Consider the following 14,286-nt stretch of genomic DNA (forward strand, 5'->3'; position numbering starts at 1 on the left):
GAACTCCCTCACGGTTCGGAAGGCTGGTCGCCCACAGTCAAGGTGTCGGCAGGTCCGGTTAGTGCAAGGGCATTGCTGGCGTCCATGTGTCCAGGTTCCCTGTTCTCATAGGGACCGCGGTCGTGTTGGATGAGGGCCCTCCCTGACACCCGCCTTTCAACATCATCACCCCTCCGGAGACCCTGGCTCCGCATATGGTCACATGCTGAGGCCCTGGGGGTTGGGACTTCAACATGGATTTGGGGGGGACACGTTTCAGCCCGTAACAGGTAACATGTACAGAGTGCCTGTTGTGTGTTATCAGCCTCATGGCAAATCATCTTACAGACGGTACCTCCTATCGTCTCCCCAGCGGCACGACGAGACCGAAGTGTGGCTCTCACCCACAGAAGACCCAAAGGGCGCCGAGTTAGGAACCACCCGTAGGAAGCATCAGCGCTTTTCAGCAGGACGGTAGCAGAGAAGTTGAGCCTCGCTCTATGGTCCGAGCCTTAAGGTTGAGAACGTCAACTTGAAGGACCAGTATCAAAGCAGTGACGACGCCAGTTTCCTTTCCCATAAATGACCTCCCACGCAGCCCGGTCTACCGCAGAGGCGGGGCGGCCGGCCCTCCCAGCTCTGTGGTGCCGTCCAGCCAGCGTGGAGCCTCCTCTGGCCTTCGCGGAGGTCCCAGATGAAAACAGAGAGGGCTGCCTCGCGTCCCTGCTGGAGAAGCAAGCGGGGGGGGGGGGGGGCAGCTCTGTGAAGGTCTCTCTCCTTCCCGGGTCCAGATGTCCTCCGTGTCAACAACCAAGCTCCCCTTGGGAGGCGTGTCTGTTGCTTCTGGCTTTTTCTCCCCTTCCCTGTGTGTTTGTTTAGCTTCTAAAAAGGGACCTATTGCAGGAGCCTCAGGGCACATATTCAAAAACACCCAAATCACAAGGAGAAATGTGTCCAAACTCACATCGACCCCTCCATGCAAAGCTGCTCCCACTTAGCACTGAGGAGGATTGATTTTTCACAGAACTTGAAGGTCATTGTCATCGTCCTTTTCCAAACCTGAGCAGTGGAGGCTGCAGCTTACTCTCTGAAGACTCAGTGAGCTGCGTTCATTCAGAAACCCAGCGACCTCTGAGGGTGCTCCCACGGGTGATGTATCACGGGGTGCTGCAGGGGAGGCTCCATCCCCCCCTAGGGAGGTCACCATCCCCCCCCTGCACCCCTGACATGGCTCATGCGGGTCCTTTGGTGTCTTTCCAGTGCCTTCTCTGCGGCCCAAGTCTGACAGCCCTTTCTCAGGCTACATTTTAGAAATCACCTGTTTTTTCTGAAGCATCTCTCCTGCTCTCAGAACTTGCTTCTTGCTCATCTGCACCGCTAATGCTGTGGGAACACCCGTCACTCACGCGCTGGATACACACGTCGCCCACCAGTCGCTGGGCGCTGGTCTTTGGTCGGGCAACGGAGACACGGCAGTGAGCGGAGCAGACGGGATTCAGGCTTCGGTGCCTCACCGGAGTATTTGTCCTTCCCCACGAGGTGACGAGCTGCACTACTGTCACAGTGGTCATCATCATCCTCCGTCAACTCCTCAACTTATCAAACCCCTGGGTCCCTCCCTTACCATGGGTCTGACTCTTCCGGCGCTACTGCTAAGGCATGTAAGGCGGGCGCCATGCCTTCCCCTCTCTGAGCACCGTCTCCCCGCACCCCGATGGCCCACAGCACCTGGCACCGTGCCTGCCATGTGGTCGACACTCAACTTGCCTTGGCTGAATCTGTGACGCACCTGTATTGTCACGTTCAACAGCCTGGGCAGGTGGCGTTTACGACAGGAACATTCGAACCTAAGGCGTCTCCAACAGGAATAGGTTTTTTCCTGGTTTCCTTACCCCCTAAATCTCCCAAACACATTTAAACATACACACGGGTCTAACTAGAGAAACGGAAATGCCACCCAGCACGTCTCACAGAAGACGCATCTGCCGGAGCTTGGTCCTACAGGCGATGAAGGAGGCTGTAGAGTCCAAGAATACCGCTAATGATTCTTCCCCTCTCATTGAGAAATGGAGTCTAGCCTGGCCAGGCGGTGGCGCAGTGGGTAGAGCGTCGGATTGGGATGCAGAGGACCCAGGTTCGAGACCCCGAGGTCGCCAGCTTGAGCGCGGGCTCATCTGGTTTGAGCAAGGCTCACTAGCTTGAGCCCAAGGTCACTGGCTCAAGCAAGGGGTCACTCGGTCTGGCTGTAGCCCCCCCCACTTCAAGGCACATATGAGAAAGCAATCAATGAACAACTAAGGTGCCGCAACTATGAGTTGATGCTTCTCATCTCTCTTCGTTCCTGTCTGTCTGTCTGTCCCTCTCTCTGACTCTCTCTGTCTCTTCCACAAAACAAAACACCCCCACCCCGAGGTCTCTGGCTTGAATGCGGGCTCATCTGGTTTGAGCAAGGCTCACCAGTTTCAGCCCAAGGTCGCTGGCTTGAGTTGAGCAAGGGGTCACTCGGTCTGCTGTAGCCCCCTGGTCAAGGCACATATGAGAAAGCAGTCAATGAACAACTAAGGTGCCACAACAAAGAATTGATGCTTCTCATCTCTTTCCCCTCCTGTCTGTCTGTCCCTCTCTCTGACCCTCTCTGTCTGTCACACATACACACACAAGTAATAATAAAAAGGAAAAAGAGAAATGGAGTCTATTTCGTTTCCTCTTGAATCTGGACAGGTCTTCTGATCCCCTTCGGAGGGGAAACAATGTTGCACAAGCTCCAGCCTGAGCCCCAGGGGGTCTTTTCCTATTTGCCTTCTTTTTCTTGGGGCCAGCTGCCAACCGGATGTGCCCGGGCGGACACTGGGGACGCACGGACCCACCATGGCTGCAGACGCCAGCCAGCCAGCTCTCAGTGGAGAGCTTGGCAGCTGACCATAGATGCACAAGCCTGCCCAACCAGGACCAGCCAAATTGCCCAGCTGATCCCGGTCCAAGTTGCTACTTCTTGAATTGTGAGCTATAAATATACGGTAGTTTGCTTTTTTTTTTTTTTTAAGCTCTTTCATGTTGGGTAGTTTATTTCACAACAAAGGGAACTGATATGTGAAGTAACCCAGAGATGGCAACAGCAGGAAGCCACCACCATCTGAGGCTATAGGGACAAAGGGAGGAGGCAATAGAACTGGGACCCAGTGTGATCAGAGCACCCAAAAGATGAGGAGGAAGGACAGAGGGGTCCCACGGAGGTCAGAGGCACAGGAGGAGAGGCCATGGGTGGAAACAGACAGGGAGAGGGGTGCCCGGGCTTCCCACTGGACCTGCCGTCCAGTCTCCCTTGTGGGCCTGCCACCAGCTGAGCTTGGCTGGCAGCCACCCAGGACGGCAGCCCCGAGGGCCGGGCCAGGAGATGCGGGCAGAGCAGAGGACGCACTGGGACCGGGCCTGAGTGCAAACAGGGGCGGTAACTCGTGTCCTTTAGAGGAAAGAAAAAGAAGTGGGTTTCAGAATTGAACTGTCAAAACAGCCTGACCTGGGGTGGTGCAGCGGATAAAGCATCGGCCCGGAATGCTGAGGTCGCTGGTATCAAACCCTGGGCTTGCCTGGTCAAGGCACATATGGGAGTTGATGCTTCCTGCTCCTCCCCCTTTCTTTCTCTCTCTCTCTCTCTCTCTCTCTCTCTCTCTCTCTCTCACTTTCTCTCCTCTCTAAAATAACTGAATAAAATCTTAAAATAAAAAACATTCATTTTTTATATGTCTTTCTTTCTTTCTTTCTTTCTTTCTTTCTTTCTTTCTTTCTTTCTTTCTTTCTTTACAGAGACAGAGAGAGTCAGAGAGAGGGATAGACAGACAGGAACGGAGAGATGAGAAGCATCAATCATTAGTTTTTCGTTGCACATTGCAACACCTTAGTTGTTCATTGATTGCTTTCTCATATGTGCCTTGACCGTGGGTCTTCAGCAGACTGAGTAACCCCTTGCTCGAGCCAGCGACCTTGGGTTGAAGCTGGTGAGCTTTTGCTCAAGCCAGATGAGCCCGTGCTCAAACTGGCTATCTTGGGGGTCTCGAACCTGGGTCCTCTGCATCCCAGTCGGACGCTCTATCCACTGCGCCACCGCCTGGTCAGGCAATAAAAAAACTTTCAAAACAGCACAAGTGCATTCTCATAGTCACAGTTTGCTCCTCATTCAGGAAGGCAGCCCTGACGAAACATGACTCCTGCCTGTTGGAAAGCTGTGACCACGTGTCTCAACTTTTGACAAATCAGTCAAACTGTATGTGCCTGTTTATAACATGTGCCCACACCGGCCCATCCAGACCACAAATCATCTGAACATAGCCTGCATGATGCTACTATTAGGTCGAAACACACAGAAGTTATCAAACACCAATTTGATTAACTCCTTCAGCAAGCACTACGGTCTTCTTCTACGCACAAGCGCCGCGAAGGATGACCCCACAGATGGGCGCGTCCATCTACGCACAGATCATTTCAATCAAGTGCAGGGTGGGACGGGGCCATTTAGGTTGGGTTTTGAAAAAACGAGTAGAAGCTCCCCAGGCGGAAAAGGAAAAAAAAAAAAAAAAAGTAGCTCTTCAGGGGAGCGTGCAAAATTCAGAGCTAAGACACAAGATGTCATATTTCAGAAGGGAGCCGGGGCCGGGGGGGGCTCAGTAGATAGAGAATCACCTCCTGGCACACCAAGGTCGTGAGTTTGCTCAATTCCAAGTCAGGGCATATGTAAGAAACAATCAATGAGGGCACAGCTAAAAATGGGGTCACTGAGTGGAACAAGGAGTTGATGTTTCTCTCTCTCAATAGAAAAAATTTTTTTAAGAAAAGAAAGAACAGAAACTGTAAGTGCGGTAGCTTAGTGTGGCTGAACCACGGTGAGTGGGAGCAATGCGGAGAGAGATGAAGTCACAGACGTGTCAGGGACTAACCTGGTGCATCTCAACGGCCGTTTGGCGGACCAGTGCCGATCCACCAGACGTGTCATGCTGGTTCTATAGTCTTCATTCAACATCAGGGTGGCTAACTCTTTCACGGACCAGCACGAAATTTCCAGTGGTCAGATCAGCCTGGGCTAGAACACAGAGGCCTTCTCTGCCGCACTGAGGAGTCTGCCACTTGGGACACATCAACATTTTTTATTTTAAAGGATTTTATTGTTTGGTTTTTTGTTTGTTTGTTTCATTTTGTTTGTTTGTTTTTTCAGTGAGAGGAGGGGAGACAGAGAGGCAGACTTCCACATGCACCCCGACCGGGATCCACCTGGCAAACATCACTAGGGGGTTATGCTTTGCCCATCTGGGGCATTGCTCTGTTGTTCAGCAACTGAGCTCTTCTTAGAGCCTGAGGTGGAGGCCATGGAGCTATCCTCAGAGCTGGGGGCCAACTCGCTCAATTGAGCCTTGTCTGCAAGAGAAGGAGAGAGAGAGAGAGAGAGAGAGAGAGAGCGCACAAGAAGCAAGAGGGGGAGGGGTGGAGAAGCAGATGGGTGCTTCTCCTATGTGCCCTGGCTAGGAATTGAATCCGGGACTTCCACATGCTGGGCTGATGCTCTACCACTGAGCCAATCGGCCAGAGCCTAAAGGATTTTAAAGAATTAAAATAATACAAGGTTATATTAAGAAGCTAAAATATGATGTACAAAAAAAGAAAAGAGTCATGATTTTTGTCTCCTTCTGTCTTGGAGATGGCCAGGGATAGTCCTCAGGAGGGTGTCCTGACATATCTTTGTCTTTTTCAGGGTTGGTCGCTGTAGGGCCAGTAGTCACGGCCATCATGGCCATGCACGGGCAGGTTCTCATGGAATTCAGGGAGACGGTAAAGAAACGGTAAAACCAAAAAATGATGGACCATTCCTTTATTCAAGTCTCGCACCGGCTGGTGAGCAAACACACGGGGAAAACACTTCCCCTTCACTCAGGGCTCCCGAAGCCACTGGCACCTTCTCCGTTCCACAACTAGGAGAATCTTCTCTGGTTCCTTCTAGAATCAAAGGCCCCACCAGTCTCAGTGGAGCTCACAAAACCCCTCACCTCTGGTTCCCATCTGCCCACCTTCTCTCTCCCTGCAACATGGCTTCTCCCTCAGCACCCTGCCTTCTCTCCCCTCCTTCTGCTCCTCGCCGCAAACACGGCTTCCTTCTCTTTCCCTGCCAACACGGCTTCTCCCTCAGCACTCTGCATTCTCTCCTCTCTCACTCTGCACACATGGCTTCTTCCTGCATTTTTTTTTCTTCCTCCTCCTTCTCTTCCCTTATTAAAACTTTTCAGCACCAAAACCTCTCTTCCAGCACACATTAGCATAACAGTGGCCCTTCCCAAGCAGGAAGGTCATTTGTAATTTCACAGATCACATACCTGGCGCTGCCTAGCGCCATTTTTAACACTAAAAATAAGCAAACTCAAAAAAAAAAAAACCCCCACAAATTTTACAAACTCCTTTGCCCAGCAGTTGCCTTGTTTATTTACTCTGGCTTTGGTTACAAGAGATGGGAGAGGACACTTAGCCCTCGGCCACTTGCTTTTTCCCCTCCTCAACAACAGATGGACATCCCTTCGGACGAGTTAGATTTAACTCGTTTATTCATTCAATCATTCTCTTCCTGGTGGGCATTCAAGTTGTCCGGTGCTAGCAACTACAAAAATATTGCAGTATGTCTCCTTGGGGACAGGTCTGGGTATCCTGAGACTTGCATTTCAGTCAACTCGATTCCCAAAGGTAGGAAGGATCTCTGGGTCAAAGGATACTTGCATTTTTAAAAATGTTAATACTTTTCTGATAGATTATGGCAATTCCTATTTCTCCACATCGTCAGCCAGAACTGAACATGATCATATCTTTAGTCATACGTTTTGGTAACTATAATGGGTGAGGGGCGGGGGGAAAGGCTGTCTTGGTATAATTCGCATTTTCTTGGCTCCTGCAGGCATCGAAGAGCTCAGCATATGTCTGTTGACAAATCGCATGTTCCCTCCTGTGAATGGCCCGCTCCGTTTTCTACTCAGTTGTCTTTTTGCTGTTAATTGGTAACATGTCTTTGACGCTTAGTAATTGTTCATCTTGACCCATAGAGTTGCAAAGGTTCTGCTGGGATAAGGACACTTTTCCTGTCTCTGTTCTTTTTTTTTTTTTTTTTGGTATTTTTCTGAAGCTGGAAACGGGGAGGTAGTCAGACAGACTCCCACATGCACCCGACCGGATCCACCCGGCACGCCCACCAGGGGGCGATGCTCTGCCCATCTGGGGCTTCGCTCTGTCGCGACCAGAGCCAGTCTAGTGCCTGAGGCAGAGGCCACAGAGCCATCCCCAGCGCCCGGGCCAATGGAGCCTTGGCTGCGGGAGGGGAAGAGAAAGACAGAGAGGAAGGAGAAAGGGAGGGGTGGAGAAGCAGATGGGCACTTCTCCTGTGTGCCCTGGCCGGGAATCGAACCCGGGACTTCTGCACCCCAGGCCGATGCTCTACCACTGAGCCAACCGGCCAGGGCTGTCTCTGTTCTTTTGTTCTTCTGGCTGGTTGGATACATAATGACCGAAGGTAGATTAACAAGGAGAAAAACAGGTTTTAACAAGATGAAAACGGGATTCACGTAAGCAGGCACAGACATCTCAGACAGTGGGGCCACACGATACGTACAGGTCATGGTGGACTAAGGTTGTCACAGGGGTCTCGGACTTCACAGGAAGGCCAGGCCGTTCACAAGGGGATGGAAGGGCTGCAGACATGTGCTGGGAAGCGGAGAGGACTCTGCCTGCACAGGCCTTCCTGCGCCCCTCCCTGTCTGCCACCCTCTCAGTCACATTAAACCGTGTTCTCTGTGACCCGACCTCCTTCCCGGGAAACAGGCTTTCTGTCTCAAATTCTTTTAGGCAGCACGGGGAAGGGCCAGAGGTTTTCCTCCTGGGTCTTTCCTGTCTCTTAAAAATAACCAACTTGCCTGACCTGTGGTGGCGCAGTGGATAAAGCGTCGACCTGGAAATGCTGAGGTCGCCGGTTCAAAACCTGCACTTGCCCGGTCAAGGCACATATGGAATTGATGCTTCCTGCTCCTCCCCCCTTTCTCTTTCTCTCTCTCTCTCTCTTTCTCTCTCTCTCTCTCTCTCTCTCTCTCCTCTCTAAAATGAATAAATTAAAAAAAACAACCAACTTAATCAGCCTCCCAAAGAGGCATCGCTTGGGTGGGGGCAAAGCTCTGCTCCCCCCACTCCCCTCTCCTCCCCAGATGATCACGTTTTAAGCCTTTTATTTGTAAACAATCCGAGGCTAACAGGAAGTTGCCAACGTGGGGCAGAGTCCCCTACGCCGTTCACCCAGCTACCTCTTCGGAGGGGAGCATCCGCTAGAACCGAGGTACCATCTCAAACCCTCATTTGCCCTTGGATGGAGTGTACGGTAGGATTTTGCTTACACTTAATTTATGTAGATTTTAATACCTGGTAAGGGAAGTCCCACCACTCCTTACCTTTCCAATATTTTCTTGACTCTTCTCAAATTCTTATTTTTTTTTCCCCCACTTAAAATGTCAAATAATCTTAGCCATTCATTCCCCTGTCTTCCTCCCCACCACCCCGAAAAGCTCTCTTGGAATATTTTGATGGCAACTCACTTTAAAGCTATATTAGTTCGTGAAGGACTGACGTTTCACTATATCAAGTTTTTCCTACCCAGGCATACACTATTTCTCTCCATCTCAAATTCTTTTAGGCGGGTCATACGTCAGGCCCGCCCAAGAGAGTTTAGTTTTCTTCAGGTAGACCATGTGCTTTCTACGAATGAATCATTCAGGCATTTTACAGTTTTTGTCATAATAAACGATGTATTCATTCCTATTGCTGCGATCACCAATAACCACAGGTTGAGTGGTTTAAAAACAACAGACATGTAATTAATAATACCTTACAGCTCTGGAGGTCAGAAATCATAAAACCACGGGCTGTTTTCCCTGTGGGGGGCTGTGGGCGACAGTCCGTTTGTTGGCTTTTCCTGCCGTCCGGGGTCCCCCGGGTTCCTCGGCTCACGGCCCCTTTCTGGAATCCTTCCTGTGCCAGGTTTTATCGTCACATCTCCTGGTCTGACTCTGCGACCGTCCCTTAAGGGAGAGCAGTGACACTGGCCTCACCTCATCTCCTAGTCTGTAACTTAACCGCAGCTACTGTTGGCCAAAGAAGTGTGTAAACTGCGATTTTCACGTTTGCTCGCTTATAGTTCGCACTGGGGGCTGGGCAGCGCCGGGATATGTGGTCTGTGACATTGCAAACTACCTTCCTGCTCGGGAAAGGCCGTTGTTTTTGCTAACGTTTGCTGGAGGAGAGGGTTTCGCACCAGAAAGTGTTAAAAAGAGAGAGAAGCCATGTTTGCAGGGTGAGAGCAGAGGGCATGCAGGGTGCTGAGGGAGAAGCCAGGTTGGCAGGGAGAGAGAAGGTGGGCGGATGGGGAACCAGAGGTGATGGGCTCTGGGATCTCCGCTGAGACTGGTGGGGCCTTGGATTCCAGGAGGAACCGGAGAAGAGTCTCCTGGTTGTAGAACCGGAGAAGGTGTCAGTGGCTTCGGGAGCCCTGAGTGAAGGGGAAGTGTTTTCCCTGTGTGTGTGCTCGTCAGCCCGTGAGAGACTTGAATAAAGGAATGGCCCGCCATTTTTTGGCTCCACTGCTTCTTTACCGTCTGCCCGAATCCAGTGTGAACCTGCCTGTGCCTGGCACCGACGGCCGTGACTACTGGCCATACAGCTAACAAGTTCCTTTCGTCATATAAGGAAACATACGGCACACCGGTTTTCAAGATTAGCACGGGGACATCTCGGCAGGAAGGGGGGAGCGCATTATTCCATCTACCACAAACGGGATTCTTACTCTTGATTAGTTCTGTATCTTTACTGCTGGCACAAAGAAAATTTTATTCATTATTGTGTATTTAAGTACTATCATCTATCTTCCTAAAGTTTAATTATTTCAAATATGTTTTGGTCAAGTCTGTTGCGCACAGTTATAGCCCATAGTAATAATGCAATTGTGTCTCTTCTTTTTCCAATGCTTAAATGGATTATTGAATTAATAATAATAAATAATAATTACCGTGCTGCATTAGGTAAGGTCTGCAAAGACATGCCAAGCGTGATGATTTTTAGCAGAAATGACTTTAGCTTAATATTATAGTTGCTGCTTTAAAAAATAAAAAAAAATAACCACTGTCATGTAGAAATGGCTTTTGTTTTTGCCTGTTGGTGAGAAAGGGCTCATCCATGCTCTCCCTTCTGTTGAGGACTGTGCTCTCGTACCTGTGGGTCCAATGGTTTTCCTTCAACCACTGGGGCAGACGGTTTTCTTTCAATAAAATTGAGATGAAATCGGGCCAACTAAGTACTGTATTTTTCGCTCCATAAGACACACTTTTTTCCCCCTAAAAGTGGAGGGGAAAATGCCCGTGTGTCTTACAAAGCGGAAAATATGGTATTCTATTAAATTATTTTTTTTTCTTTTCTTTTTTTTTTTAGAGACAGAGAGAGAGTCAGAGAGAGGGATAGATAGGAACAGACAGACAGGAACGAAGAGAGATGAGAAGCATCAATCATTAGTTTTTCGTTGCGACACCTTAGTTGTTCATTGATTGCTTTCTCATATGTGCCTTGACCACAGGCCTTCAGCAGACTGAGTAACCCCTTGTTCAAGCCAGCGACCCTGGGTCCAAGCTGGTGAATTTTGCTCAAAGCAGATGAGCCCACGCTCAAGCTGGCAACCTCGGGGTCTCGAACCTGGGTCTTCCACATCTTAGTCCGACGCTCTATCCACTGCGCCACCGCCTGGTCAGGCTTATTAAAAAATTTAACACACCATTTGGTTCAGAATATTTTTTTTTCTTATTTTCCTCCTTAAAACCCTAGGTGCGTCTTATGGAGCGAAAAATCCGGTACTTCCACCTCAGGGCTCTGGGGTTCGCAGACTAGGGAGGGCAGTCCTCACCACAGACGCCAGAGACCCGAGTCTACCATTCTTGTCCACTGTGGAGCCATCAAATCTTTTTCCTCGGTCTAAGGAAGGAAGCCCGCCTCTGTCTCTTCTCCGGACAAGTCCAGTTTCCATGAAAACTCTTACGTTGATGTTTATGTGGTTCTGAGAGCAGATCTTAAAGGGGGGGGGGGTTGGGGGGTCGTCACCCATTCGTCTTGTTCTAGAATCTCTTCATCACCTCACACTAACGTTTCCAAGCGGAAGAGGAGCAGCGTGACGAGATTTATGTTTTCTAAAGCGTTTCTGGAAGGAGCTTAGGTGGTTGGTTCGAACAGAAGCCCAGTTAAAAAAAACCAGGAGCAGAGATACAGGATGTCAGTGTCATGTGTCCTACATGCCTGCCCCATTCATCCCTGGCTTTGCTTTTCTTGGTTTCCCTTCAGTTGAAGTCAACCGCTGTCCGAAAATATTAAGTGGAAAGTTCCAGAAATAAACAATTTTTTTTAAAAAAAGTTTTACATTGCACGCCCTTGTGAGAAGCGTGATGAACTCTCTCAAGTCCCGCTGGGTCCCGCGGGCGGCATGACTCAGCTCTTTGTCCCCGTATCCACACTGCTTCTGCTCTCTGCCCATGAGTCACCCAGTCCTCTCCCTGTCAGGTCCACTGGCCTTGTGTCGCAACCTTTACTGTTACTTAATAACGGCCCCAAGGAGCGAGAGGAGCAGTACTGGCAGTTCAGATACAACACAGAGGAGCCAGACAGTGCTGTCTTTAAGCGGAAAGGCGAAAGCTCTTAACCTAATCAGGGAAGTAAAAAAAAAAAAAAAAAAAATTGTATGCTGAGGTTGTTCAGATCTACAGTCAGAATGAATCTTTCATCATCAAATTGTGAGGAAGAAAGGCCCTGGCCAGTTGGCTCAGTTGTAGAGTGTCAGCCTGGCGTGCAGGAGTCCTGGGTTCAATTCCTGGCCAGGGCACACAGGAGAAGCATCCATCTGCTTCTCCACCCCTCCCCCTCTCCTGCCTCTCTGTCTCTCTCTTCCCCTCCCGCAGCCAAGGCTCCATTGGAGCAAAGTTGGCCTGGGCGCTGGGGATGGCTCCTTGGCCTCTGCCTCAGGCGCTAGAATGGCTCTGGTTGCAACAGAGCGACACCCCAGATGGGCAGAGCATCGCCCCCTGGTGGGCATGCTGGGTGGATCCTGGTCGGGCGCATGCGGGAGTCTGTCTGACTGCCTCCCCGTTTCCAACTTCAGAAAATAAATAAATAAATAAAAAAAATCGTGAAAAAGGAAATTGGTGTTCATCTGTCTGCCACACCTCAACCTGTAAAAATCATGGTGGCCACAGTGTGTGAAGAACTTAGGTGAAGATGGTAAAGGCATTAAACTTGTGGCTGAAAGACACGAACAGAAAATGTTATATGACATCAGGCAATGCGTTTATGTCAGAACACATTGAGCCTGTACTGTTCTCGGACCAGAGGGGTCCATGGGCGAGCACGCGTCACAGCCCAAGAAGACAGGAGCGTACACCAAGAAAGTAAGCCTTTATCAGGGAGAAGCCCCACGCCTGGAGTCACAGAGATGGATTATGTGTGTGTGGGGGGGAAATCATTAATCATGATGAATGAAGGTCATGGTTTCTACTGGTTCATTGGTGCATCTGGTCCTAGGGTTGACCATGGAGTTACTCGGTTCTACTTCAAGGATCTGCTTTGTGGGATCATTTTTGCTTTCCTGAGTCCAGGTCTAAACACAACGGAGTCCAAGGCACTGTCTTTAGTTTGATGGAAAACTCTCTAGTCAATGGGACCCAGGTCCTTGTTCCTAAAACGACGGGACGCTGAGGAGAACCTCGCTGTCCTGAGGACGTGGTGACGTAAGCAGGGGTGAGGGGAAGGGCGTGAGTCGGAGCTCTGTGTGAGGCCAGGTCAAGTCAAAAGAAAAAGAAATCTCAGTAAAGCACACATGAAGGAAAGTAAGGTTTCTGTGCAGTTACAGTACAGAGACCTCGGCAAGGAAGGGGCCAGCCCCCCGAAAGGAGAGGCATCATTCCACCTAACTTTGATTGCAGTATATTATTCTAACCTGTCATTAGTTCTTGTTGAATCTCTCCCTGTGCCTAATGTATAAGTTAAACTTTAGTATAAGTATGTATGGACAGAGATACCTTTGACACACGAGCACTTTAAGTCACGAGCAGTTTGAGAGATGAGCAGTCACTCGCGGGTATTTGAATCACGAGCTCCCGCCACCCTCCACCAGGTGGCCTGCCGAACGTTCTGAAAGGGAGGAAGAAACAAACTTTCAGGGAAAGGTTTTTGTTGGAACGGCCTCTAAGTGACAGTGAGGAAAGTGTGGTGGAACAGCCAAAAGTCAGTGAAGAAAATGATGACTGTTGGGGAAAGGAGTTTGTAAAATTCGTATTTTCTGAGTTTGCTCACTTTTATTGTTAAAAAATGGCGCTGGGAAGCTGTCCGTGAAATTGCTCATTTCCTTCCTGCTTGGGAACGGCCATGGTTCCACTAATGTCTCTTCCCCCGTCCGCCAGCATCTTCGCCTGACCTTGAAGGTAAATACACTTCATAAACCAGCTTATTTCTTTATATTCTCTCTTATTATGTATATATATAAAGTCTACTGGAAAGTTCTATCTGTTTTTGGAATAAAACAAAATACAATAAACTTAATTTAATAATATATTTCCACACCAATCCTATCTTCCAAATGTGGTTCGAAATGGTTTGCTGAGCTGAATTAAGCCTTTCTGCGATCTCCGATGTTGTCAGTAAAGGATCTTGCTCCAGCATGGTCTTAACAACATCGTCATCAATCAAAGATGGTCGCCCAGAACGTGGCTTATCAGAAAGGTCAAAATCACCTGTTTTGAATTTTTCGAACCATCTTCTGCACGTCCTATCAGAAACTGTATCTTCACCAAACACTTTCAATAAATTTCTACATGCTTCTGTAACATTTCTTCCTTGTTGAAATTCATATACAATACAGTGGTGTAAATGAACTTTATCAGTAGCCATGGGTACACTATCGCTTCACACATAAGACTAACGTGAATCAACTTTGTTTTAGTTAATTTGCTACGTCAGTATGTATACATTAAGTGATAAAAATAGAGAGGCACACATGCACCAAATAAACATGTGCAAACATATATATTTGTTATTTATAAAGTACATTTTCTTATTTAAAAGCATATAAAATAAAAAATCCCTGTGGTTTGGGGGGGCTGGAATGGATTAATTGCATTCCCATTCATTTGAATGGGGACATTCGATCTGACACACGAGCAAACTGAGTCACGAGCTCGGCCTTGAAACGAATTGAACTCGTGTGTCGAGGTGCCG

General features: G+C 49.1%; 1 non-coding gene across 1 annotated transcript; it reads right to left on the reverse strand.

The window, feature by feature from the left end:
• Positions 1-7,387: 7,387 nt before the first annotated feature.
• On the reverse strand, positions 7,388-7,463 carry TRNAP-GGG (transfer RNA proline (anticodon GGG)). The gene has a single exon. It is a non-coding gene; the product is annotated as a tRNA-Pro (tRNA).
• Between the last annotated feature and the right edge of the window lie 6,823 nt (positions 7,464-14,286).

The sequence above is a fragment of the Saccopteryx bilineata genome, chromosome 4, assembly GCF_036850765.1.
Source record: "Saccopteryx bilineata isolate mSacBil1 chromosome 4, mSacBil1_pri_phased_curated, whole genome shotgun sequence".
NCBI lineage: Eukaryota > Metazoa > Chordata > Mammalia > Chiroptera > Emballonuridae > Saccopteryx > Saccopteryx bilineata.